We start from the raw sequence: 25890 nt of genomic DNA on the forward strand, positions 1-25890 counted from the left end.
TCATGTGCCAATTATTTCACTGTGGTTTGCCTTGAGACTGCATCTCTGTCTGGAAAAGTTTTGATATCTTTGCATGGCACGCCGCTATGCGTAGGTGTGAAAGTCCCCCTTCTTCTCGCTCGGGTGGTCACATGATTCAGACACAGTAAAATCACCTCATTCTCCATGTAATTTGTGTATTTGATTTTCGTTTTGCCCACCACCTCCTTCTGCTTCTTATCTTGAACTTTCTGAGCAGGATATTCAGTTCCTAGCTTCATTCATTGTAGCTACTGTTGGTCTATTTAAGATGATACGACCTTGGCTCTTTGGCACGATTTGTCTCTGTCTGAGTTTCACTTCTGTATTTTATTCTTGATTTGTTAACTATGAAGCGCTCCTCATGCGACCTCTAGTAACCTTTGGTTGATTCTGCCCTTGTGCGTAGTGGAAGTATACTTATATAACGTGCTTCTAGTGAGGTAAATATGTATAGGTGGCGATTGCCGCAATCTATCTTACTACTAAGCACAGCAAGCTGTACGATTTTATTAGCTTTCTTGCAGTTCCAAGAATATGTACACGTGTACACTAAGTGAATATCGTTGTCGTGCTCATGGCATAAGCTTCTTACATTTGACATTGTCCTTTCACTTTAGGTTCACGATGTCCCTTATCCATGGCGTTTCATCTCCTTTTGTCATTCGCAGGTCGTCATACCTTCTCTATATGAGTCAGTCCGGGTTCTTGTGACATCACCATTCATCTTCCTTTAAGACCTTTTTGGCTTCTTCAGGGAATGCACTCTGACAATCTTCATTCCGTTTCATTTGTTGATATGGTTTTCTCAATGGATACTTTAATGTCCAGGTTTCTTAGGTGTCGGTACCTCAATGGGTGCGGTTCTTCTGATAGGTACTGGACAGAGTCCCACTGCGGCTCTCTGCTGGTTTATTTGCTCCTCGTACATCACATACTTTGGCGTGAACGTACCTGGCACTTCAAAATGGACGGTTGGTGTGCGGGCCGTACTTGGGTCCACCTCTACAAGCAGATTATTGAAACCGTCAAATTGAGGTCAAGTAAGAAAAAAAGTAATGTATCAAGCGAAGTGAGGAGGAGACCGACCACTACAACACTAATGTAAGACCCTTCTGCCCTATAGGGACAAGATATGTAAATATAGCGCGGAATGGACGAAAAGCACCAAGGGTAATTTGACCAAACCATGCGCACAATACAGACATTTCTCCAAGGATGTGCAGCAATCACTACTGACACACTTACAGGGCACTTTTAAGGGGAAGAAGTTAGCAAGCCGCATGGCAATATTCGAGTTGTGGAGGATGTTTTAGGAGGGTGAGGGGATGCAGTGCCGAGATAATGGAGGAAATGGACAGAAGGGAGAGGGACAGAGAAGAGAGACTAGTGAGGGAGCGCAGGGAGAGGAAGAGGGGAGAAGAGAAAGAGCAAGAGCAGAGAAAAAGGAAAGGAGGAGGAAGGAGCAAGAAGAGATTGAGAAACGAAGGGAAACAGATGAGAAGGAAAAACAAATGTGAATAGATGGGGAATAAAAAAAGTGGCAGGTAGAGCGAATAGCACAAGAGCGCACACACAATGAGGAGGAGGAGCGCACGATTAGAGACATAAAAACCCGATGGACAATGAGCACGGGAAATGACAGGGCAGGAGGGGGTAAACGAGCGGAACTGGACAGCACGACCACACAGGATAGGACTACCGCTGCATCAGATACTACAGGCCTGGGGTCCTGCGAGGGAGGAGGCAGGCACAACTTGCATGACATTGACTTCGCCATGAAGCCCAACACAGACACAACTTCTAGGAGACTGAGTTTTGTGGATGACTTTCTGTTGTAATATGGGCTCTGACTCAGACAACGAAGCAAGGGATAGCGGGGATGAGGGAAGCAGGCAACTCAAGCACAAGCCCTCGGGGAAAAGCTCAGACAGATGTGTGAGCTGGGACATGGGGACAGGTACAGGGAGGTCTAAGGGAGAAAAGGACGACTGAACACCGCATCGGTGGAAGATTTATGCAACATCGATGACCTGGTCCCATACGTTAAGAGACTTAGGGATTTTTCAATGTGAAGGAAGGGGGAGAAGGCTATAGCATGTTCTAATACCAGGATTATGGGTTAATTGGACAGGGGTTTGTGACTGCCCAGGGGAGCGCCAGTAGACACATAAGTGACATTAGAGACACCAACAGGCAGATTGGACTGACTCGAGGAGCGAGCAGAGAGGTAGGGTTTACAGACCTGACCCTACGGGAAAGGGAGGGGGGCAAACTCAATATATACCATGGAAACACATCGACAAGGAAACCGTGAGATGTAGGCTGCCTTTGTTAACTGTGGGTGCGGGGAAATGGATGTATGAAATGGAGAGAATGGCAGTGGGACAGAGGCTAGCAGTGAGGTGCATAAAGGGATTACTAGTGACAATTCTCGGGGAGGCTGCTGATGACGTATAGAAAAGGGTGGGGTTCCCAGGAGTGACCATCCAGGACACGGCATAGGATGGTTCGTCATTTGCAAACTGTTGAGCAACCGTGTGGTAACTTTAAGGAAACAATACCCAGACACGTCAGATATTAGTGCAATTATGGCTCGCAAGATGGGGGAAGATGAAGACCCCTTACATTATAGTGAGGCCATTCAAAAGCTTTGGTGCCTTGAATCTTGAGAACGGTGGGACAAAACAGTAGCTTTATTTTACCATATATTGTGCCAAGAGTTGCCAGCGCCGTTAGAGAAGCAGCTTAAGAAATTAATAGGCATTGAGGAAAAACCTTGGCCAGAAACAAAGCTTATGAAAGTAAACCATTGTAGGTTATTGCAAGAGAAGATGAGAAAGAAGTATGAGGAAAGGAAGCAAGAGAAGCAAAGTTAGTGCAGAAGAAATCATCGAAGTGTGCCTTGGAAGGGGCAGGACTGATGAGACCAGGGGGACAGGGAACTCCACAACAACAGTATACATGGCCGCCCACGGAGGGAGGATTCATGGGGCGGGGGATCATGCAGCATGGGTTAAGAAGAAGAGGGGTGCACCCAGGGGATGCAGGTATGGGCTACAGACATCACAACCCAGGGGGATTTCCAGGAGTGTTTTGGGGGTATGGGCAGCAGGTGCAGCAGTGCCCAGGGAATTATTCTGGGGATTTACAAGGGCAAGGGAGGGAACCAACACAGTACTGGTTGTGCAGGCAGATAGGGCTCATTTCGAGAGTGTGCAGAAGCAGACGGGTGCAACAGAATGGGGGGATGTAGTAGCAGCCAGCATATCAAGGGGAACAGGATGTGTTTTAGGCACAGTACCAAGCACAACAACAACAAGGACTGACACTGAGTGCATACCCGCAGGCATACCAGCCCATGGCACAGATACCACAGATGCAAGCACATATACCACAGTATTTGCAATCACCCCAGACTCCAGCTAACACACAGCAGGTACAGCAGATACAGAACAGCATACAGCCAAGCAATGGGACAGTGGCGTGCCCAACATCCATAGCCTCGACCCCCATTAGGAACCTGAGATGGGTCACCATGGTGTGGAACAACCCATTTTCAGGGAGTGGGATGCCCTTATACCCTCAACAGGACAGCCCACAGACGGACTTCATGTGTTCCATCCTGTTGATCACACCCAACCCTGCGGAGGAAGCACACATAGGGGTGTCGATAGGTGACAAAACATTTTCCTTTGTGTTCCATCCTGTCGATCACACCCAACCCTGCGGAGGAAGCACACATAGGGGTGTTGATAGGTGACAAAACATTTTCCTTTCTTGTAGACACAGGGGGTGACTAACTCCTGAATTCAAGAGGGAAGTTATAGGTTGTCAGGCGATGCCATGAATACGCAAGGATTCTCTGGGGCTACAGAAGGGATTCCTTTCAAATACAATATTTCCCTTTCTATAGGGGAACACGATTTATCTCTGCCTTTACTTTACTCTCAACAGACACCTGTAAACATACTGGGGAGAGACTTTATGAGCAAATTCAACATGATGATTTCATTCACAGACAAGGGAATAGTGTGCTCCACACCAGGGATACATTTTCTCAATGTAAGAGAAATAATTCAAGCATATTGTGGAATGAATGTACAGAGGCGGTTGCCAGTGGCCGAGGAGCTGTTCCAATACGGGACTGAGATTGCAATTGCATGGCTCCCAGGGAGTCAAGGGAAGATGTGGAGCATTCCAAACAAGTACTTATTCAGACCAGAGATACCATTGGATGAGGCAGAAGGGACTGTAGTGGCATTAGAATTGGAAGCAGTGGTTGTGGGAGATGAGTGGCTAGCAGTACACCGGATGGACAACATGGGAAGATCATGGTGAACAGCGATCGCCATAGCTGAGGGATATAGGCTGATAATAGTGACAGATGAAGAACTATTCAGGGACAACAGATCAGCCGATGAGTTGGGGTTCGAAATGAGAGTGACATATTGGATAAAGATACGTTACAGAGAGGTACCACAGAGGATGTCGATGGCATTGTAAGCAGTACCATCCTTCTGCAAGGAGGATGTGGCCAAGGTGCCCAGCATCCTATAGGCCACTAGTCCCTATGATGTGGGGCTTCTGATGGGTTTGGGAGGAGTGATGATAAAGCTAAAACAGGAGCAATCTTACCCAAAGTCAAACAATATCCACTTGTGAGGAAGGCAGACGAGGGCATTTATGAGACAATTGCAGCATTAGTGATATAGGGCATCTTGGTACCATCAGAATCACCATGCAACATGTCTGTGTACCCTGTAAAGAAGGTAAAGGGGGGGGCTCATGGCATTTTATACAGGACTTGAGTGCTCTTAATCATATTGTAGAAGCAGAGTATCCTTTGGTTCTGAATCCAGTGACAATGTTGTGCAGCATTGCAGCAGAAGCTGCCTGTTTCACGGTCATAGACTTGAAGAATGCCTTCTTCTCTATACCATTACACCCAGGCTCACACTACTTTACTACCATTCTGTAAAGAAACCAGAAGTAGAAACATACAAGACTTCCTCAAGGGTACTGTGAGTCAGCCTCCATATTCAATAGGGTCCTCCAGATGGACCTAGGCAACGTACAGAGAGCATGGCCATACAGTACGTAGACAACATTTTGATTTGCAGCACGACAGAGGACCAGTGTAGAAATGACTCTGTGCACATGCTGACAGTGTTAGCCTACAAGGGATACAAAGTGGACAAGGCCAAACTACAGTATTGTCAGAAAGAAGTGCTGTACATTGGCCAGACGATCTCCCAAAATGGCTGACAGGTGACGCCAGAAAGGGCAGAGGCAAAACACAGGACAGCAAAACCCACGACAGTAAGAGAGATGCACCAATTCTTGGAGTTGTGCAATTACTGTAGGGCATGGGTCTTTGACTACAGCACTTACACCAGGTCTCTACTAAGTGCACTGAAGGAGACACAAAAAGGAGGCAAGATAATTCGATGGACTCCAGAGATGACTGAGGCATTCAATGAGCTGAAGGAAATGATATGCACAGCTCCAGTATTAGGGATCCCAGACTATGAAAAGGAATTATTTTTGTTCTCACACTCTGATGGGGTAGTGATGACATCAGCACTGAGACAGAAGACAAGCTTGGGGCACAAGCCACTAGCATACTACAGCGGGAAGCTAGACCCAGTAATGAGAGGACATTATCTGTGTGAACAAGCTTTGGCTGCAGCTGTATTCACCGTGGAAAAATCAGCAAATATTACCATGGGGTGCAGCACCACTCTTTACGTGGAGCATGCCCTCTTTGCACTACTGGAAAGACCAAAGAGCACACTGAAAATGAAAAAAGCATCGTAGTATGAGGTACTACTATCAAACCCATCCATCAAGGTAGTAAGGTGCAGACTTGTCAATCCAGCGACCTTCATCACCGATGTCTTACAGGAAAGTGACTATGCGCATGACTGTGCGAAAACCTGCAGGAATTCAGTGATACCCGCCAGGTACAGTAGGACAAACTTGAGGGGGAAGACATGCGTTACATTGACGGTTCATCGACAATTGACCAGACAGATGGGGTCAGACATACTGGGACAGCAGTGGTAAGGCTCATGAAGCATGGAACCAGTGAGGTAGTGGCTAGTGCGCGATTGCCAACATATTATTCAGCACAGGCAGCAGAATTAGTGGCCTTAATATTGGCATTGGAGCAGAGCAGAAAGAGGGTGGTCATGATTTACTCAGATTCAGCCTGCGTAATGTGAACAGTACATTCAGGTCTGTCACGATGGATGAGGAGGGGCATTAGGCAGCCTGACGGGTCACCAGTACAGCATGCACTCTTTTTGGGCCAATTAGTGGATATCATACATTACCTTGACCAACTAGCAATAGTTAAATGCCAAGCACACATATAAGGGTAGGACCCTATCTCAAGGGGAAATGAAGCAGCAGATGCAGAAGCAAAGTGACCCATTTATTTTGGAGAACTCCTGGAAATGGAGGCCTCGTCTCATGCCCATAGCTATGCAAAGACAATTATACAAAAAGAGGGGTACAATGTATTGCCAGCAACACAAAACATTGAGCTGTAAGGTGCTGCACCCAGGGAGGAGAAGGACCTGTGGACTAGGAGGGGATGTACAGTATCCCCCACAGATGCCCTATGGCATCAGAATAACACAGTGAAAGTAGTTATGCCACTTGCATTGTTGCACACAGCAATGACACCGTTACATTATCTGACAAATACAGGAAAGGAGGTGCTTGCTGCCCATATTGGAGAAACATGGTTATGTTCTAATTTGACAGAACAAGTGTTGAAATATATAAATAACTGCTTGACATGCAAGCAGTTTACTGCAGAACATACATTGAGAGTTGTGAGAGGAGCCATAAACCCAGTTGGTCCATTTCAGCACCTCCATGTCAACTATGTCGACATGATCTAAGTCTGCCAACGATACCGCTACATGCTAATGGTTGTGTGCCCATTCTCTTTGTGGATTGAGGCAGGCCCCTGTTCTCACCCGGACACCATTAGAGCAGCAACATTTCTGGATTGAGAAGTGTTCCCACAATGGGGCGTGTGTGAGGTCCTGCGGTCTGACAATGGCCCTCACTTTGCCAACAAAATGTTCAAGCACATCACAATGTTGCCGGACATTCAACACAAATTCTCCTGTGCTTATCACCTGCAAGCAAAAGGGGTGTGTGAACACCTCAATGGCCTTCTGAAAGAGAGTATTGCCAAGACTAAAAAGAGTACCAACCAGAACTGGCTCCACTGTTCACCCTTAGCACTGTTCGCATTGCGCAACAAGCCTGGCTATGACCATCATTTAACCCCATATGAGGTGGTGACAGGACGGTGCATGCAACGCAACTTCCCCTGGCTCCTCCCACTGGGGCACTTAAAGACACAGAGAAGTGTGACTGTTTTAGGTCAAGAAATGTATGATTATGTTACTTCCTTGATTGCTAGTGCCACTTTTATCGCTCGCTAGATACAACGACACCATGGAGGCCCTGAAGCCAACGGAGAAAGCGACAGTGCCAACAAAACAGAGGTCTTACTAAAGCAACCACCCATTTTTCCTGGGGACCGAGTCCTCCTACGTAATTTTGTCTGCTGTTGGGATGCACCCAGATTCACAGGCCCTCATACCTTTGAAGCTGTGACTGAAAGAACGGTGAGACTCGAGGGAAAGACTATCTGGAACCACTTTACGGACATCAAGCCCTACAAAGCTGTGGCCTAACCTGGCAACAAGATCGATAGGGCCAACGATCATCAGCAAGAGGAACAATGAGATAATTCAGAACTTACACTGCCGAGTGAAGGACACCCAATGGTTACTCGATGAAGGGCAGCAGTTAGGGCAAGGACTTCCTACACATCCAGAGTGAGGATGTACTGTCTGTTTGTTATTTTATTCTATAAACAAATTTGTCGTAAAAAAGGGCAACTGTGATTTTGTATAATTGTTCATGTTGCCCAATGATCTACAAACTGATAACTTTTCGGGCCAATTTGTCCACTTCATTAGAAAATCCAACATATTCCAAGCACGTCCTGCTAGTATATATTACCACGTTTTCATAGCATATTTGGCCCAAGCTTACCCACAACTTGAATGAGGAAACCCATCAGTCCTTGCAGTCCTCAGAGACACCAGAAATAGAAATGTGTGGAAACAGCTGCTTATCTTCTCCATGAGTGACTATATGATTCACGGGGCTAAAAACAAATCTAACACTAAAAAAGTAATGCTCAGTTTTTGCGCATTTCAGCAGACAACTCTAACCTTCAAGCTGCTCAAGGATCCAGCAGCACACATAAATGTGGGAAATAATTAAAAATATGCTTCTCTTGTCGTGTCATTTATTCCCAAGTGGGGTCTTTGCATTCGTATTCTGGCGAATATATCTTGTGTCTAGTGAAACCGCTGTATCCTCCACTAACATTACCCCAGCAGGTAGAATGACCATTTCAGGTGGGCAGGAGAGCACTGCAAGCACGGTAAGTAGAGGTAAGCGCAGTGCTGACAATGACATGAGGGGGGTGGATCTATATCTCACTGACACTGCTCGAGTGTCTAATAACATGTGGTTAAAACCCATGACCAAAGTAGGTAATGAAACCACCGGGGAGCGCTGTTGCTCACTAATCCCCTTTGCCATGAACGCCTCCAGAACGTTCATAGCAACTGAAATACCAGCAGCAAGATCCCAATGCCTCATGTACCTATCCATGGTTACAACTCAAGGATTATTCCAAGGGAAAACAGCAACACTGAGATGGATGTGTCAAACAACATTTCCCTATGAAGTCAGTTACATAAAGACTCTCAACATGATGAACAATTACTAGCAGTTAGACCAAGCTATCTATCTAATATATAGGTGATGGGACGCAGAAAGGCAACACAAAAACAAAAAACACTGAAGGAGCTGCCCTGCACAGAGAGGGGGGTGAAAGATATAGGAGGAGAACCAGGATGTTGGGAAGACCGCAGATGCTTGTGTATGGCCTAGTGTACACTGAGGAAGGATGGAAAGATGGAGTAGTAGGAAGCAAAACACACACCCCAGAACAATCGCCAGTGAATACAGTACAGGGAGAAAATGTCAAGTGCCAGAAGGAATGGGATGCAAGTGCTAAACTGCTCACATGGGTCGACAATGAAGCTGGACCGATGCCTATGATACCTCTGAAGAAACTAGCATTGTGCCACAAGAAGGAAGGAGCTGTAAGAGTTGGAGATAACACAGAATGTTGGTACACAGAAAAGTATCCAGCAATGAAGATAGGCAATGCAGTTCTGATGGATCATTACTGGGCATGCAGATCCAAGGAATACGAGAAGCTGTCAACCGACTGGGGAGGAGATTGCTCATTGGTACACATCAATATGCCATCACTTGTAGTGCCCCAGAAGAATATATGGCTCGATGACTTCACAAAGATGGACACTAACACAAGAAAGAAAAGGTCAGGAAAGTAGGAGAAAAAGGAAGGAAGAAACGGTCAGAGCAAGTGAGTAGAGTGCAAAGAAACCATAATTTCTCATCAGAGTCAGAAACATCCTTGGATGACGTACCACCTGAACATAGGTTGTTCAGCAGGACGGAAATGTTCTTCACGGCAGTGGTTCCAGCAGTCCAGACGTATGCGAATGCGAAATGGTTACAAATTACCAGGTGGGAGCTGATGTTGACAATAAACTCTACAGTGAATGGCTTCAACTCAATAAAAGAAGAGCTTTGAGCAGTAAGGTAGATGGCGCTCCAGAATAGATATGTTCTGGACCTTCTCACAGCAATGTAAGGAGGAGTTTGCGCAGATATTGGGAGTTCCTGTTGCACATTCACACATGCCAATGATGGAGAGAATGGCACGCTGACAGAAGCAATGACCAAACTGTACAAGATGCATGCCAAAAGGAAGGAAGAAGCCAAAGAGACTGGAAAAGAGCATAGCTGGATAGAGTACCTCTAGTCATGGATGCCATCATGGCTGGTAGATGGACTGAAAGTATTACTAGGGGCACTGATATTGGTACTTGTGGGACAGTGTGTGATCAAGATCTGCATCACTCAATGCCTCAAGATGACAGAGAAAGCGGTATGGATGAATGTGATGATGGATGTGAACATAGGAGGTAAAAAGGACAAGATAGTGGAAGAAAGAGATAAACTGAGAGCAAGAATAAGGGAATGTTCACTATTCCCACAGGAGACAAGATGAATTTAGATAATCCAGTCAACAATAAGAATTATGGAGGAAGATGGGGATTGTGCAACCCAGAAGGAGAGTGCAAGTACATGACCTGGAATTTTGTTGATAATGCCAACATCTATGGGCACCTCAGAGGACTGACCAAAATATGGCTACCAAGGATAAAGGTAGTAATATATAGTGAGTGGGCAACCAAAGGGGGGACTGAAGAGAGGGTCCTAGAAATGCCCCTCATCACCCCCATGAAAATGACAGGACCAAGTGCCAGGAATGCTCAAAGTCACCCATCATATTTCGGATGAACCCCATGCATACCACTGGCTGTCACATACACAGAAAAGTATCCCCTCTGCAACTGCAGCAACGCAGAAACGCAAGGCAACAAGAGATCCTGAGCAAGCTTGCAGATTCTTACAGCAATTAACCCTATGGGACTACAGGAGTATATATGGAGCCTGGTAGGGCCACGTGTGACTAATCTACAGGAAATCTAGCACAACAGGAACCTGTATAAATCATATTTTAAATCTAAGTAAAATTACAGATGGCCTCAAGCCACAGAATGCAGACAGAAGGAGCAGACACAGGCTGCATAAAGCACAGACTGAGCACACCGCCAAGGTAAGAGATAAAGAGTCAAATTCCAAACTCTAGACGACAAGGGACTGTTAGCTGTTAGGAAAGATTGCTTAATTGTAGGTAATTTTCCTTCCATGTGGCAACCCCTAAACTTTTTGCTGTTGTTTTCACCCTGATCTAGACTTTGCCAGAGAAGTGCAGCCTTCTGCTGCACTCCTCTGGGCTTTCGCTCCATTCTTACGGGGAAACTGACATGCCCTTAAGACAGTCAGTACCGGGAAACGTTGTTTTCCGTAGTTCTTTTCTCATGTTGCAGCTTTCGCGCAACATGGCACAAGAGTGCACCGTAACTTACATTACCGCGCTCTTGGGTCTCTAGTCATTCTACAGGCCCGTTATAAATCGATGGATTTATAACGAACTGTGCAAGTATGTCACGGACGGAGCTGGTGGCAGCGATCGGTTCTTTGTGTTTTTGAACTCCCTTTTGCCCTGTTAACCGCGCTTCTCGCGTTAGGTCAAAATGGGTGGCCTGGCTTCCAAAATGGCCATGCCAGGAGGTTCTTTGTCTTGTCTGTTGACCGTCTTGCCCCTTCACCTTCCCCAGGTCGAGCCGACCCGGGGCCATCCTTATTTGGGCATGTACTTTACCGCGAAACACAGATGCTTTCGCGGGCTTCTGCATGCCTTGTGTGTGCCTCCAGGATGTGGGCTGGGATGTCTGGTCCCAATACACATCCTGGGTGCCAGAGAGTCTAGTGTGTCTTGAATGCCTGGGACCACCGCTGTCCCTGATAGGTCCACGTATGGTGTGAGTGTTTTGTGAGCAGATCTCCCATTGGGTCCTCTCCGTTTTGGCACGAAGGGAACTCTGGATAAGAGGAGGCTGGAAACACCACTACCATGTCGATCTCCTGAGTTCTCACGAACGACGGATACAGGAGCCAAGTATCCTGCAACTAAGAGGCTAAACCGAGGAATCGCTGGTGACCCGCTGAAGGACTGATCCTCTGCACTGCTGTCGCCCTGTGAAACCATTCTGCCTCTGATCGAACAAGAAGGCCTGTACTGGTACTTCGACCCTTTGGAATAGTGGGAACAGCTATTCTCGGCATCTTCATCATCTCCTGCACGTAAGCCTTCGGAAGCGTCTCTGGGCCATCCAGTGGACTGACCAGTTTACCCAGGAGTCTTGCTCTGTAACCACCGTCAGGTTGCTGCTGTATTCTGTGTCCTTGACACTCTCACACGATTTGTACACTTGGCATTCCCAGGTCTGAAGTGAGAAGTGTACATTGGGCTGAAATACACACAGCGGCTTCGTTGCCCTGCTGTGGTAACAATCTGTGCGGGTTCACTGCGTTTGGGACATCCTCAACTCTAACTTCTGCTGCTGTGGAATCTACACGACGCGGAGACGTCCCCTGCTCGTATCTGAACCTGCCAGTAGTGAAACTGACACGGAGAAGCCTGGGTTTGCCTGCATCGGGGACCGGTGAGTAGCAACGCTAGGAACTGGTCGCCCTCCTGCAGTAGCCCGTAGCTTTTCCTCGCTGTCTTAAACAGCACACCTTTTTCGCACTCGCGCTCTGCTTCTGTCCGCAATTGGAGGCCGCCCTTGAGTAGCGGAGATCTGTTCGCCCTCCTTTGTTCACCACCCTGAACTGCCTGACTTCCTTGAAGAGACTCCCCTTGGCCCATTGGCACCAGCGTGTGCAGGTACTTTTCAGCGCAAGGCTCCACTCTTCGCAGGGCTCGGACTTCCTTCTAGTTAGGTGGCCTCTGAAGGCGAACTGGGTCTAACGATTACTTGCACTGCCTGTTTTCCTCCCCATCTAGGGGGTCTGCATATTTCGTGCTTCTAACTCTTTAGACCCTTCAGTAATTGTATATGTATTGTATTTGATTGTGATGTGTTGGTTTACTTGAGTTTTATTGTGATTCTTTACTATGGTCAATGTTACAGAGGCCTTGTAATAAATGTGTCTATATTTTTAATATAACACCTGCTTGGAGTAATTTGTAAGCGTCCTTGCTTTGTGTGCTCATTGCGGGCTTTCAGTCACCCTCACCCCTCTTGAGACCTAGTCTTGACCGCCGCGATCGCTACCTTGATTTGTCTGGCTTGTCCAGAGGTTACCCTGTTCCAAGAAACTAGGCTGGCCTTCTGAATCTCTGCCCCTCCAGGACAGAGTTCAGAAATCCATCTTAACAAATTGGTGTACAGCGGTGGGATACGACTGAAGGTATCCAGTGTTGCGCACGAGTGAAGGCATTTTAAGTTATTCCTACCAGGACATGTAGTGAATTGTTGTAGTATAACTTTTAAAAGGCCACAGTCCTATCTAACAGTATGGAAACAAATACCTTGTTAACTTTAAATGTTTCTAAATCCGAAACATTGAAAAAGATGTGTGCGGAGAGAGGTGTCTCCTCTCAAGGCGCCAAATTGGATATGATCCAAAGAATCGTGGCGTGGCAAGAAGCTCAGCTTGACGCTATAGCTTCCGAGGACAGTGCAGAAGGAGGTGGGGCTGCTCTCACTGGTAGAACCGATGGTTCTGCCGCTGCACTGGTCCACCGCCACCATGAGGACAGGGAGTATGAGATGTCTAATATTTCCTCTGCCAGTGTCGATGGGGAGGCCATGTTTGAATTCAAGAAGCAAGAGCTGCTGTTAAGCGGAAGGAGCTTGATTTCAGTATGGCCAAACTAAAAATCGAACAGGCAGAAAAACAGAAAGACAGGGATCACCAGTTGGAACTTGCCAAGCTTCAAGTTGCAAATGGATCCAGGGGTCCTGGACATGGGTCTGGGGCCTCCTCTCATCCAAGGTTTCCAAAAGATCTGCTCAGTGTGTATGAGGAAAAGAATGACATTATGGTCTGTCTGAATACGTTTGAGTATGCATGTAAAGTTCAAGAAGTTGACAATGCTGATAAAATTAACATAAAAAACATTGCTGCAAAAAGAAAAATGCACTCAATGCCTCGCCTAATGTGCTAAGTAGGTAGAGTACTCAACATTAACTGGGGTTTACTTGTACCCAATCTAACCCCTCGTTGGGACCATATTCATGCATGGTTCATATATAAAATAACCACATCTACCACAACAATTTCAGTGTGTGAATTATAACATTTGTATATATATTCTTTTTTAGTGCTCTGAATAATAAAACAACAATCAACAAAAAAGACAGTATATTTAGTATTGGATTGTAACTCAAAAAATCGATTACATCATGAACATATATGGAGAAAGATATAATAAAATATTTTCTTTCATCATTTTTCACTCACATATTTTCACATAAATAGTGTGAAAAGGACAGAAGAAGACAAGAGAAATGTAAAAGGTGGAAACGTGGGAAACCACAACCCAGTGCTTAAAAAGGGGGAAGAGCAGTAGAGGATAACCTCTAATAGGAAGAGAAAAAATAGAAATAAAATATAACCATAATATGGTCACAGTTCCATATATTCAAATTATGGAGAAAATCAGCAGTCCTAGATTTTTCTAGTTGTTTTAAACATTTTTTTCAGGACTTTTTTATGGGAAACCCCCACTCGGTTTGCCTACGCATGTAGGGGGAGCATGAGACAAGGACATTTTCGTGATACCTTCCAGGTTAGTTAATATACGCCAAACGATTGGACAAAGTTCAAATGTTTTTTTGAAAAGATAGAGACTGGAAGCCGGGCCCCCTTCTCCTTTTTCGTTTCGGTGGTTATATGTTCCCATCTTCATCGGGGCAGTTTCATAGTACCCTATAGGGGTTGGGTCGAAACGATCTCCAGAAGGTAACAACTGGAAACTGTAGTGCTGATCTGTGCCGACTCAGTGGCCCCGTAGCTTAGCTGCCGGGAGACATCAGCGAGTCTGGATCCACTAGGTATGGGTATCCAGATGCTGTGGTATACTGTTGAAACTGGAAGTCTGTCAATTCTGCCTCTTGGAACATCTGGAAATACTCCCCTGGGAACTCACCTGCACATGTCCTGCTGAGAAATTTTATTTTTTACGAGGACATAAAAATGCAGCTCCAATTGGACAGATCTAAGATTCTTCGACAGCTGGAAAAAAATGCTGATAAAATTGCCTGGTTACTCAGCAGACTGCCCCATTCTGGCTGCAGTGCCATTATGGAAATGTCAAAGGCTGAGCGAGCAAATTTTGCAATGTTGAAGCAAACTCTCATTTTAAAGTTTGGAAAGACTCCTGCCCAATATTTAAAACGATTCCGAGAGTATAAGAAAAAAGAAGGTGGTACTTGGGTATCTTATGTAACCAAATCCTTAAAAAACTTGACTGGCTGGGTCAAAGGTTATAAGGTTTCTACCTTTGAAGGCATGATAAGTCTTGTCATGCTGGAACATATTTTTGCATCTTCTTCCCTGGAGCTTAAGCAGCATTTGGCGGATTCTAAGGAGATAGATCCAAAGAAACTTGCCATTGCAGCAGATTTATAGGTGTCACATTGAGTGTCCCATAATGACAAAACTCATCCTGGTAAGCAGGAGGAAGGGAAAAAGTCCAAAGATAAGGAGGGTGGAGTATCTGATAAATCTTCTTCTCAAAAGGGCCACAAAAAGAAAAATAAGGGTAAGACACAAGAGAACTCACAGGGTAGTGGAGGTCACCCTCCGAAACAGAACTCTGGTTATAATAAGCCTCCCTATGTAAACAGACCCAATGGATCTTGTTTTGCTTGTGGAGCAACTGACCAAGTGAAGGGGGATCCCTGGTGTAAGGTTAAACCTTTGGGGGTCCACTCCGCTAATCTGGCCTTCTCCTCCTACGAGCAAGAAGAGATTACAGGAGCATCCTTCTCCTCAGACTCCTTCCCCAGTGGGATAGAAGCTGAGGTAGTTTTAGTTTCCCTGGGTTCCTGGGAGCCTAAAGTCGCAGAGGCTTATGCTAGGATTCCAGATAACACCAAGCACTACTTTAAAGACAGTGTGCTGATCAATGGAGTCGATACTCCAGCTCTTAGGGATAGTAGGTGCAGTTGAACTGTAGTGGATTCTACCTTGGTAGACGCAGAGGAAGTTGCCAGAGCTACTCTGATGCCCTCTAAGTTGGCTGACGGCCCACGTTGCATGTTTCCAGTAATACCTGTAAATCTTACTCTCAATGGTACAGCAGTCAGAATTCCAGTGAGCATTCAGAGGAATGTCCCAGGAAAGGTCTTGTTGGGCAACGATCTCAGAGCTTTAGGGCTCGTGGGAGACACTGCTGACAGACCCTGCACACGGTCTCAAACACGGGCAGCCTTGGCCAAGACCAATGCACTGTCCCAGCCAAAGGGGAAACCCAAGGCTAAAGGAGTAAAGAAACCAAAGCGAGGGAAAGTAAATATTCCCCCGGACTCACCTACCACTGCGGTGGAGGAAGTTGGTCAATCGCCCGGACCTGACGAGGAGGCGGCGATACCTGAAGTATTTGACCCCAATGACCATCCTGAACTAAAAGACTTGTTAGTAGAAGGTGGTCCTGCCAGGGAAGAATTCAGTAGAGGCCAACGTGAGTGCCCATCTCTGGAAGGCCTAAGGAGACAGGCCTGCTCCCAGCTTGAGTGTGAACCTTCTGGGAAGCATCGGATTTATTGGGAAGGTGGACTCCTGTATACTGAGCCCACAGAGTCTACAGAAGGAGACCATAGGAGGTTGGTTGTTCCCCTTGCTGTAAGACCCTTCCTCCTGCAGCTGGCGCATGAAGTTCCCCTTGCTGGTCACCTTGGTATTAAGAGGACCAAACAAAGGTTATCCATGCACTTCTACTGGCCCAAGATGGGGGTGAAAGTTGTGGGGCTTCCTGCCAGTTATCTGGTAAGAGTGGCTCAACAATCCAAGCTCCATTGGTACCACTCCCAGTTGTGGGAATACCATTCGAAAGGGTAGGGATCGACATCGTTGGTCCCCTTGACCCGCAAACATCCTCAGGCAATAGGTTTATCCTGGTGCTGGTCGACCATGCTACCAGGTATCCCAAGGCCATCCCATTGAAAACTTTAACTGCCAAGTCAGTTGCAAAAGCGTTACTTGGCATCTTTACTAGGGTTGGCTTCCTTAAAGAAGTTGTGTCTGACAGAGGCAGCAACTTTATGTCAAAGTACATGCAGGCTATGTGGAAGGAATGTGGGGTCACCTACAAGTTCTCTTCCGTATACCACCCCCAGAACAATGGTCTGGTAGAACATTTCAACAGAACGTTAAAGAGCATGATTGGGGCTCTGGAAGAACCTCAGAGAAGAAAATGGGATCTTCTTTTACCATGCTTACTTTTTGCCTACCGAGAGGTACCACAGGAGGGTGTTGGCTTCAGCCCCTTCGAACATCTGTTTAGTCACCCTATGCGGGGACCCTTAGCCATAGTCAAGGAGGGTTGGGAGATGCCCACTCCCCTATTACTACCAACGTAGTCGACTATGTGTTAGGGCTCAGAAAACGGATGGTACTTCTGATGGGTCTGGCTAGTGACAAGTTGAAGGCAGGACAAGCGCTGGTGAAACATTGGTATGACCAGAAAGCTTCCCTCATCAACTTTACACCTGGTCAGCAAGTCCTGATCATGAATCCCATAAGGCCTAAAGCTTAACAGGACAAATGGTCAGGCCTTACACAGTGGTGGAGCTCCTGGGTGAGGTCAACTATTTAGTGGACCTTGGAAGGCCTGGACAGGCTCCAAAAGTGTTCCCCGTAAATAGGCTGAAGGCTTTCGTCCCAAGAGTCGAAATCGCAGCAGTGCTACTGTCTTCAGATGTTGAGGAAGAGGAGTCTGAACCTCTCCCCGACCTGTTCCAAAGCGGTCCTTCAGATGGCTCCTTTGAGGGTGTCCGAGTGGCCCTCACCTGACTTCTGATCAGCAGGCTGAGGTGAAAAGTTTGCTTAGGCAGTTTTCCCCCCTGTTTTCGCAGTCCCCTGGTTTGACACCTTGGTGCAAACATAACATAGACACAAGAGACAGCGTTCCTGCCAAAAGTAGAGGATACAGGATGTCAGACACAGTACGGTCTTACATTAAGACAGAGGTCAACAAAATGTTAGATCTTGGGGTGATTGAACCCTCTAGTAGTCCTTGGTCCAGCCCTGTGGTTTTGGTTCCAAAAGCAGGCACTTCTGAATTGAGGTTCTGCGTGGATTACAGGGTTTTGAATGCTGTCACCAAGACAGATGCACACCCCTTGCCTCGAACAGATGAGCTGGTGGATACCTTGGGTGCCTCCAAGTACCTCAACACGTTTGACCTCACTGCAGGATTTTGGCAAATAGCCTTAGCAGAAAATGCCAAGGAGAAGACAGTGTTTTCCACTCCAGACGGTCTTTACCAATTCAGGGTAATGGCGTTCGGGTTGCAGAATGCACCTGCCACTTTCCAGAGGCTTGTGAATCATGTGTTGAATTGGTTGGATGAATTCTGTCTTGCATTTCTGGATGATATAGCAGTTTTCAGCGCCACCTGGGAAGACCATGTGAAACACCTCGGGATTGTGCTACAGGCTCTTCAGAAAGCACACTTGACCATAAAGGCTAGTAAATGCCAGATTGGACAAGGCTCAGTGGTTTACCTTGGACATGAAGTAGGTGGAGGGAGGATACAGCCTCTTCCCAGTAAAGTACAAGCAGTACAAGACTGGCCTACCCCCACTACACAGACCCAAGAGAGAGCCTTCTTAGGACTCACAGGGTATTACCGCAACTTCATGGCAGACTATGGCACCATAGCTGCCCCTCTGACTGCCCTCACCACTCCAAAGAAAGCCAAGAAGGTAACTTGGACCGACGAGTGTTAGAAGGCCTTCAACGGCTTAAAAGACTCCTTGTGCCAGGCCCCTATCAAAGACCTTTTATTGTGCAGACAGACGCCTCTGACACTGGGATAGGAGCTGTACTATCGCAAGTAGATGAGAAGGGTAAGGAACACCCTATTGGTTTCATTAATCGCCATCTTAAGGACAGAGAGCTCAGATGGTCTACAGTAGAGAAAGAATGTTTCTCTGTTGTGTGGGCCCTATGGAAGCTGAGGCCCTACCTCTATGGGACCCACTTGACTGTGCAAACTGACCATAAGCCCTTAAAGTGGCTGATGAACATGAAGGGAGAGAATCCAAAGTTGGTTAGGTGGTCCATAAGTCTACAAGGCTTTGACTTCACTATTGAGCATAGGGCAGGTGTCCAACATAGCAATGCTGATGGGTTGCCCAGAATGTTTAACCGACCTGAACAAGAGACTCATCCAGGGGTGGATTAGTTCCCCCTGTCCATAGTCTGGGAGGGGCGAGTGTTAGGAAAGATTTCTTAATTGTAGGTAATTTTCCTTCCATGTGGCAACCCCCAAACCTTTTGCTGTTGTTTTCACCCTGATCTAGACTTTGCCAGAGAAGCGCAGCCTTCCGCCGCACTACTCTGGGCTTTCGCTCCATTCATACGGGGAAACTGACATGCCCTTAAGACAGTCAGTACCGGGAAACGTTGTTTTCCGTAGTTCTTTTTTCGTGTTGCAGCTTTCGCGCAACATGGCACAAGAGTGCACCGTAACTTACATTACCGCACTCTTGGGTCTCTAGTCATTCTACAGGCCCTAGTAACTCTCGATGGATTTATAACAAACTGTGCAAGTATGTCACTGACGGGACTGGTGGCAGCGATCGTTTCTTTGTGTTTTTGAACTCCCTTTTGCCCTGTTAACCGCGCTTCTCGCGTTTGGACAAAATGGGTGGCCTGGCTTCCAAAATGCCCATGCCACGAGGTTATTTGTCCTGTCCGTTGACCGTCTTGCCCCTTCACCTTCCCCAGGTCGAGCCGACCCGGGGCCATCCTTATTTGGGCATGTACTTTCCTGCGAAACACAGATGCTTTTGCAGGCTTCTGCATGCCTTGTGTGTGCCTCCAGGATGTGGGCTGGGATGCCTGGTCCCAATACACATCCTGGGTACCAGAGAGTCTAGTGTGTCTTGAATGCCTGGGACCACCATGGTCCGTGATAGGTCAACGTATGGTGTGAGTGTTTTGTGAGCAGATCTCCCATTAGGTCCTCTCCATTTTGGCGCGAAGGGAACTCTGGATAAGAGGAGGCTGGAAACACCACTACCATGTCGATCTCCTGAGTTCTCACGAACGACGGATACAGGAGCCAAGTATCCTGCAACTAAGAGGCTGAACCGAGGAATCGCTGGTGACCCGCTGAACTACTGCTCCTCTGCACTGCTGTTGCCCTGTGAAACCATTCTGCCTCTGATCGAACGAGAAGGTCTGTACTGGTACTTCGACCCTTTGGAATAGTGGGAACAACTATTCTCGGCATCTTCATCATCTCCTGCACGTAAGCCTTCAGAAGCGTCTCTGGGCCATCCAGTGGACTGACCAGCTTACCCAGGAGTCTTGCTCTGTAACCGCCGTCAGGTTGCTGCTGTATTCCGAGTCCTTGACACTCTCACACGATTCGTACACTTGGCATTCCCAGGTCTGAAGTGAGAAGTGTACATTGGGCTGAAATACACACAGCCGCTTCGTTGCCCTGCTGTGGTAACAATCTGTGCGGGTTCACTGCTTTTGGGACATCCTCAACTCTAACTTCTGCTGCCGTGGAATCTACACGACGCGGAGACATCCCCTGCTCGTATCTGAACCTGCCAGCACTGAAACTGACGCAGAGAAGCCTGGGTCTGCCTGCATCGGGGACCGGTGAGTAGCAACGCTAGGAACTGGTCGCCCTCCTGCCGTAGCCCGTAGCTTTTCCTCGCTGTGTTAAACAGCACACCTTTTTCGCACTCACGCTCTGCTTCTGCCCGCAAGTGGAGGCCGCGCTTGAGTAGCGGAGATCTGTTCGCCCTCCTTTGTTCACCACCCTGAACTGCCTGACTTCCTTGAAGAGACTCCCCTTGGCCCACTGGAACCAGTGTGTACAGGTACTTTTGAGCACAAGGCTCCACTCTTCATAGGGCTCGGACTTCCTTCTAGTTAGGTGGCCTCTGAAGGCGAACTGCGTCTAACGATTACTTGCACTGCCTGTTTTCCTCCCCATCTAGGTGGTCTGCATATTTCGTGCTTCTAACTCTTAAGACCCTTCGGTAATTGTATATATATTGTATTTGATTGTGATGTGTTAGTTTACTTGAGTTTTAATGTGATTCTTTACTATGGTCAATGTTACAGAGGCCTTGTAATAAATGTGTCTATATTTTTAATATAACACCTGCTTGGAGTAATTTGTAAGCGTCCTTGCTTTGTGTGCTCATTGCGGTCTTTCAGTCACCCTCACCCCTCTTGAAACCTAGTCTTGACCGCCGCGATCGCTACCTTGATTGGTCTGGCCTGTCCAGAGGTTACCCTATTCCAAGAAACTAGGCTGGCCTTCTGAACCTCTGCCCCTCCAGGACAGAGTTCAGAAATCCATCGTAACAGGGACCAGCTGCATAAAATTGAATATAGCCTCATAATTACAGACACAAGAGCTCGATTATGTAGTCCACAAGCATGTGATGCAGCCGAACTAGACAGTGGGCTTTCACCCATGATGGGAAAGCAAGCCGATCCCAGCAGCCCAAATGAAAGGTGAAACAAGTGTTACAAAGTGTTACAACTTGGAGACACACTCTCATAGGCACACTCTCATAGGCAAAGGGTGTATACTACCAGATACAATTCAGACACATAGTCGTTTCACATGACCTTGAAGAGGTGCACAGAGAGCTGAGAACTGAGCCGGGTCCCAGGCCTGGGGAAACCAACTCCAGCCAATCACGAGACAGAAATCCAGGGGTGGATGGCAAGGGGCAACAGCCAATGGTAAACCCACTACTCTGCAACAATGTAATAGATAGTTTCTTGGGGACAGGGCAGATCCGCCACCTGACCTGTGAGGGCCAGAAGAATAACCTCTATAGGGGATTAATATAGGGGCTACCACTCTCGGTACCCAATCAGCAGGGAAGATGTTTTCGGGGAAGGGCACAGGTGATGACACCATATCACAATAAAACTGGGGAGCACGCATTGTAAAGTTGAGATATACTTGGGAATCCTGATTGTCTTGTATGATCCCTTTTGGTTCTTTGTAATAAACCACAGTTCCAACTTGCCATTGGCTGAGTCCTCTGTCTATTCTGGGGAAGTGTGTTGGGCCCTTGGGAGTCTTATGGACCCACTGATGACCTCTGATATACCAGGAAACCATCCCAACAGTGGAGAGGCACAGGAGATTCAATCAATGCAGCAAAATAACGTAGGGTATCTCACAGATCAGAGTGGGTAAAATGTTTGGCCAAGCAGAAGAGGAAATGTGCCGAGAGGAGGAGGACGAGGTGGATTTCAAAACCCTCAGGGAAGAGGAGGATTTAATGGCAGACAACGTAACAATGTTGTAATTGCGTAAGAATAAGACATATAGCTAGAACATGTAGACGCGGAGGAGGCAGCCAGCGAAATTGGCATGCTCCAAGAGGGCGGATGGGCTATGCTCTGCAATATAATACAGAACCACAAGAATATTATGCCCAAGATTACACGCAGGCTCAGAAAATGCAGCAAGCGCCATTACAAATTCAATCACCACAAGGCCAATCCCAGCAAGCACCCATGCAAGCACAGCAGGTACAAACGCAGCAAGCACAGACACAGCAGGCTATGGTACCACAAAGGAATATGACTACAGCAGTTCACAAGCACCTGCGCCCAAATTAGGGAGTGTGACTGTAGTAGGAGGAAATCCTTTCACAGGTACAGGTATGAATTTATATCCACTATAGGATAACCCACAGAGCGACATGATGTGTTCAGTAGTATCACTGACACAGTACCCCCAAGAGGAACCAAGGGTCAAGGTGACGATAGGAGGGAAGGCATTTTCATTTCTTGTAGACACCGGAGCAACACGCTCCTGTTTCAATGAGGGAAAATACCCAGTGTCAGGTAGTGCAATGAATGCACAGGGAATCTCTGGGGCGATGAGTTTAGTTCCTTTTACAGAGAAATTACCAATGTCTATTGGAGAAAACAACATGTCTATGCTATTATTATATTCTAGGCAAATATCAGTTAACATATTAGGGTGTGACTTAATGATGATCTTAACTTGACAATGGCCCTCATTACGACCCTGGCGGAATCCGCGGTGCTAAATGCACCGCGGAGCATGGCGGAAAGCCGCCGATAGCGCCATGGGGTTGGCGGATTTACCACCCCATGCCGACCTTGGCGGAGCGGTAAATCCCCAATCCCCATTTTACCCTTCCCCATTCCCATTCTTGCCCCATAGGGTATAATGGGAGTGGGGAAGGAGTTAATTACGCCGCCGTAAAGTACGGCGGCGTAATTAACAACGAGGTCCCTTAGCGCCATGGTTTTCTCCGCCCGGTAAAACCAGGCGGAGAAAACCTCCATGGCGCTAAGGGAACTCGTAGTACGGCGGACGGGTCCGCCGCGATTACCGCTGGCGGAAACCCACTCCGCCAGGGTCCTAATGAGGGCCAATATCTTTTACTGACGAAGGAATAGTGTGCTCCACCATAGAGATACATAATATGAATGTGAGAGAGTTTAAATTTGATTTCACAGGCCCAAGAGCATTACGAGCGGTCCCTTTTGATGCAGGTATTTTTTTGTATGGAGGGACTGTTTTATTATTGTGGTTGTCCAGATTGATAGGTAAGCTATTACATTTTGGTTCAGACCAGAAATCCCTATGGATGATGAAAGAATGCAGATTATCCCCTTAGAGTTAGAAGCAGCAAGAGAGGAAAGGGTGTTTCTTGTTGGGACAGATGATGAGGGGAGAAGATGTAGAACAGTGATAGCCCTCAGTAAAGGATGCAGGCATTTAGATTTGACAGATGAAGAGTTGTTTAAGGATGAGTATTCAGATGATAAATTAGTGTATTGTTAGCATCCGATTCTCCATGTAGCATGACTGAGTACCCAGTGAGAAAATTGAGGTGGGACTCATGGAGATGTATGCAGGACCTTTGCCCTCTGAACAATACAGTCAAAGCTGAGGTTCATTTAGTTCCAAATCCTGTGCCTATATTGTATAACATCCCATTTAAGGCCAAATATTTTATAGTCATAGATTTACAAAATGCGTTCTTTTCTATTCCCCTCCATGAACACTCACAGGATTCGACTTCATTTTCATATAGAACGATTTGCCTGAAACATACACAATTACCCCAGGGGTACTGTGAGTCCCCTTCGATCTTTAATGAAGTCCTCCAGATGGACTTAGGCAACATTCAGCTTGAAAGTGAAATAGTTCAATATATGGATGACATTTTGGTGTGCAGTGAGACAGAAGAAAGATGTAGGGAACATTCCATTAAACTCATGACTATCCTCTCAGAGAAAGGATGTAAAGTAGTCAAAGAGAAGTAACAATACTGTCAGGAATAGGGCTTGTATATAGGACAGTTGATTTCTCATGAAGGGAGGAAAGCGATACCTGAAAGAGTAGAAGCAATTATGACGACATCAGAACCTAAAACTGTGAGGGAAATGCAATAATCTTTAACTTGTAATTATTACAGGGCCAGGGATTTCGATTACAGTGCTTATATGCAACCTCTTTCAAAAGGGTTTAAAGAAGCGCAGGTGGACAAGAGTAAAAGTATACAGACAGATGAAATGACTGAAGGATTTGAAGAATAAAAAAGGCAATCAGTACAGACACTGTGTTGGGAATTACAGATTATCATAAAGAATGTAAATGATGTTCTCATTCAAATGGAGAAGTCATGACAGCAGTCCTTACACACAAGACGACATTAGGACATGGACACAAACAATTATTCTAATATAGTGGGATTTTAGATCCAGTAATGAAAGGGCATTATCCTTGTGAGCAGTCTTTAGTTGCTGCTGCATTCATGATTGAAAAAGCTTCAAGTATAACAATGGGGTGTTCAGCAACATTATTTGTTGAGCATGCATTATTTGCGATTTTAGAGAAAACAAAAAGTACATTTACCTCACAGAGAGCACCAGGGTACGAGGTAATAATATTGAATCTGCGATTAAAATTGTCAGATGTAAGACAGTGAACCCAGCAACATTCATATCTGAACCAGTAGGAGAGGATGATTATGTACATGATTGCACAATGTAAACTGAGAACTATAATGAAATTCCCCAAGGTGGAGAAAATGCCCTCGGGAGGGTGAATGTTGTTTTTATTGATGATTCTTCAAAAATGTATCAAACGACTGGCGAAAGGCATACAGGATCCACAGTAGTAAAGCTGAACCTAGAGGGTGAATTTGAAGTGGTGAAAAGTGTGAGATTGCTCAGCACAGGTTGCAGAATTAATGGCTCTTATTGCCACGCTTCAGATATTCAAAGATGAGGAAGTGATGATGTACTCGGACTCAGCCTATGTGACGTGAACCATACACGCAGGTTTGTCACACTGGAAAATTAGGGGCATCCTCCGTGCAAGTGGCACTCCAGTGCAACATGCTGTCCTATTAGATAAACCTATTGAAAGGCCAGCACTCCCATCGACTCTAGCAGTCATAAAATGCACAGCACATTCTAAAAGGACAGATTTCATTTCTCACTGAAACGAGGCTGGAGATTTAGAAGCCAAAAAGGCAGTCAATTTCCCAACCATTTCTAATTTTGTAATAGAAAGTGTTAAACAAATGTCGGTACAATGCATGTTAGTAAAGGAGGCCTTGAACATTCTGTCTATTGTACAGTTAATTGAGAAACAAGGGCGAGAACCACAAGAAGAGAAGGAATTATGGAAGAAGCGGGAGTATTCTTTATCCCCTACTGAGGCAATTTGGAGACATGATGGTACTGGAAAGCCAGTTATGCCTGTAGCATTATTGAGGGTAGCATTGGAGCAACTCCAATACCCCGTGCATGTGACTCAAGAGAGTCTAGCTGCTACAGTAGCAGAAGAGTGGTTTTCGCCAAACCCATTACAGCATGTGGCACAGTTTATTGTAAATTGCATCGTTGGCCAGAAATGTACTGCATGCCACACTTTGCGAACAGTGAGAGAAGCAACTCCTAGACCCAATGGCCCATTTCAGTAACTACATATAGATTATGTAGATTATACTGTAGACATGCAACGGTAACAGATAT

Source organism: Ambystoma mexicanum, chromosome 2p (genome assembly GCF_040938575.1).
Source record: "Ambystoma mexicanum isolate Mex_15411 chromosome 2p, UKY_AmexF1_1, whole genome shotgun sequence".
NCBI lineage: Eukaryota > Metazoa > Chordata > Amphibia > Caudata > Ambystomatidae > Ambystoma > Ambystoma mexicanum.